General features: G+C 49.8%; 1 long non-coding RNA gene across 1 annotated transcript; it reads left to right on the top strand.

Moving 5' to 3' along the window:
* The first annotated feature begins 208 nt into the window (after positions 1-208).
* Positions 209-1,708, top strand: LOC117693196 (uncharacterized). The gene is made up of 3 exons (XR_004604416.2): positions 209-408; positions 1,363-1,439; positions 1,529-1,708. It is a non-coding gene; the product is annotated as an uncharacterized LOC117693196 (long non-coding RNA).
* The last annotated feature ends 1,835 nt before the right edge of the window (positions 1,709-3,543 follow it).

A 3,543-nucleotide genomic window follows, 5' to 3' on the forward strand; every position in this document is an offset into this window, starting at 1 on the left:
TGCCTTCAACCTAGGAGACCAGATGTCTTCCAGGGTTGCTGCTGAGTGGTGTCCCTCCTCTTCCCTGGGGCCCTTTTGGCTGTTAAGTCTGGAGGAACAGCTCCCACCCACCAGGCCTGTGTTGTTCTTTCCCCCTCTAGTGGAGGAGAAGGTGAAGGAGCAGCTGGAGGCTGCCAAGCCAGAGCCTGTCATTGAGGAAGTGGTGAGTACCTGGGAGGCCCCTCCCTGCTTGTGCTGCTTCCTTCTCTAGCTGTCTCTGTTCCCACCCTACTAACTTCCTTGCCTGCCTGCATTTTTCTGCCTCTATGCCCAGTCTCTGCACTCCCTCTCAGGCTGGGCCTTGCCCCTGATGCATTGTCTCCTCTCTCCCTAGGACCTGGCCAACCTGGCACCTGGGAAACCTGACTGGTGAGTGTTGTCCATGAAGGCTGGCACAAGCCCTTTGGGGAGGTGATGGTGTTTGGTGCATGTCAGAGGCCTCGGCTGGGAGGACAGCCAAGGGACAGATAGGGAATAGGGACAAGCACTGCAGGCATAGCTCTGCCCAAGAGAGTCAGGGATGAGGGCTAAGTAAGTAAGGCATGAGACATGGGCGAGGGTAAAGTGCTGAAGAGGGGCCCGAGGGATGAAAGAGCAGGCATCCTTTCGAGCCTCTTCTGTAGGGGGGAAAACTCACCTACTCTGGGGGCTCCGACTTAGCAGTGCACCCCTGTGTGCTCAGGATACCACAGTGAAGAGACGGATGGGCAAGCAGATAGGGCTTAGGCCTCTGTTGTAACTGTGAAGTAGGGAACCCAATCCCTTCAGCCTGGAAGCCCCTCTGAGTGAGCTGAGAATATGGGTGAGGGAAGGTGCTGTAGGCACGTCTCTTGGTGCCTGTAGATCTGTGGGGTGGGTGACAGCACCTACCACAGTGCTTTAATTTGATGAAACAGCCATGAGGTGTATGCTGAAGGAACTCCTGAACTAGAGAACTCAGGCTGATTTTAGGAATTCTGGAAGCCCCAGGAGTTGGGGTGGGAGGCCGTGGCCAGAGGGGGAATAGGGCTGACAGTTGGCCACCACAAGTTCCTCTCTGATGCTGACTTAGGGGACATAGAAGGTGGATCCCAAGGAGCCAGCCACCATTCTGTTTCAGTCTTCTACCTTGACTGAGTGTGTGGTAGGCGTCCCCTTCTCTCAGTTACCTCGGTGGAGTTAGGAAGGCTGATGGATGATAGAATCCAGAAGAGCAGAGAAGGTAGCATCATGCTCTCCCCAGAGCAGCATCTAAGGCAGGATAAATATCAAAGCCCTGCAGGAAGATCCCAGGGCCACACCATGCTAACCCTTAGCTTCTGTTTCCCCTCTCTCCTGATGTAGAGATCTCAAGAGAGATGTGGCCAAGAAGTTGGAGAAGCTGGAGAAGCGGACCCAGAGAGCCATTGCAGAGCTGATCCGTAAGTGCACTCTGGCCAGTGGAGGCCTGCCCTTGGAGCAGTGACTTCAGCACAGGCCTTTTTTACTTGTCTGCTCTCTCTCCATCCAGGTGAACGGCTGAAAGGCCAGGAGGAAAGCCTGGCGTCTGCAGTGGCTGCCAATATTGAACAAGAGGCCTGTGACTCCGACTGACATGTTTTCCTGGTTTAATTTCTTCAGCACACACATCTCCTGTCATGTAAATGGTGCTTTTTAACTTCTGTAAATAAACTTTTATTTAGTAGAGGCATGTCGCTTCTAGTTTTCTAAAGACTGGCAGAGTTCTTGCAGTTTTGACATCAGAGAAGACCTAATAGGGGCTGGAGAGATGACTCAGGGTTGAGAGCACTGACTGCTCTTCCAGAGGTCCTGAGTTCAGTTCCCAGCAGCAACCACAGGGTGGCTCACAGCCATCTGTAATGTGATCTAATGCCCTCTTCTGGTATTTCTTAAGACAGTGAATGTGTACTCAGATACATTAAATAAATTTAAAGAGGAGAGAGAGAGAGAAATAGTGTGTGTGTGTGTGTGTGTGTGTGTGTGTTTGTGTGTGTGTGTGTGAGAGAGAGAGAGAGAGAGAGAGAGAGAGAGACAGAGAGACAGAGAGAGAGAGAGAGAGACAGAGAGAGAGAGAGAGAGAGAGAGAGAGAGAGAGAGAGAGAGAGAGAGAAAGAGAGAACCTAATAGTAGTTTCAGTATAGAAGAGTTTCCACTGACATTATTTTAGGAATTCTTCCAGGATCATCATTAAGAATTAAGAAATCATCTATTTGTGAGGCCGTGGTGGCCCACGCCTTTAATCCCAGCACTTGGGAGGCCAAGGCAGATGGATTTCTGAGTTCAAGGCCAGACTGGTCTGCAGAGTGAGTTCCAGGATGGCCAGGACTACACAGAGAAACCCTGTCTCAAAAAAACTTAAAAAGAAAACAAAAAGAAATTGTCTATATAGCATCACAAGACAGTACATCTTCATTGTTCTCCAGAGATCTGCTCATTAAGTAGGGTTAATACCTAGTGATTGTTACATATATTTAATAACAGGAAACATATCAACAGCAGGAATCTTTCCTAAACATGAATTTCTGATGGGCCTTGCCTACCCTAGTTCTGTCATAAATTAGAATCCAAAGTGGACCCATCTCAGGAATGTCACCTGCTAGTTTTTAGCTTCTCCTAAGTTGGCTCCTGACAGTTCATTTTAGGGCTTCCTCTCCCCCTAACTCATTCAGTGTGCTGGTCCCTGTATGTTGTGTTCCTTTCATACAGTGGCCCACCTTTGGAAGACAGTGCCGAGGACTTAGGTCATGCAGTAAAGTGTGTGTGCACACAGAAGTTAGGACACCCAAAAAGTAAATAAAATCTCTCAGATGACAGTTTCAGATCTTCGTGTGGCTGTAGATAACCTGTAACACCAGCAGTCCAGGGAGGCAGGGGGATCAGGAGTTCAGATCACCCAGCTACAGGCCAGCTTGAGGTTCACCCAAGGATGTGGGAGAGAGAAATGGCTAATATACTGACATCTTTTGGAAAGATCAGTAGGGTTGACTGCTGAGCAAGACTGATGGAAGACATAAGAACCAGGACTGAGATGAGAGTGTCATAGTCCACAGACATCCAACTACATAGGTACATTACAGATTCAAGTGTAGCAAGGGCTGGAGAGACGGCTCAGGGGTAAAAGTCAGTCCTTGCTTCGCACCCCAGACAACCTGTGCTGGAGTCCTGGAACCCACGCAAAGGTGGAAGAAGTGACTCCACAGAGTTGTCCTGTGCCTGTATGTGCACAGGCATACATGCACAAACACTATAAGCTCCAGACTATACCCCCAACCCCAGGCTAACTGGTGACTTTAGATCCCACTACCGTCCCAAGTTTTACCTCATTGCATCCCCAGGAATGATCACCCTAAGAAAGCTGAAATGCCAGGCCAAGTCCAGAGCACCAGGTGAACCCTGCCCATAGTCAAGTGGAGTTCCTTAGAGCTGGAACAGAGTCAGTCACAGCAGGATGGGCAGACACAGCCGGCTATAAAACTGAGACAGGACATGCCCTGTGGGAGTCCACTTTCACCCTACCCACCACAC

The sequence above is a fragment of the Arvicanthis niloticus genome, chromosome 21 (assembly GCF_011762505.2).
Source record: "Arvicanthis niloticus isolate mArvNil1 chromosome 21, mArvNil1.pat.X, whole genome shotgun sequence".
Taxonomy (NCBI): domain Eukaryota; kingdom Metazoa; phylum Chordata; class Mammalia; order Rodentia; family Muridae; genus Arvicanthis; species Arvicanthis niloticus.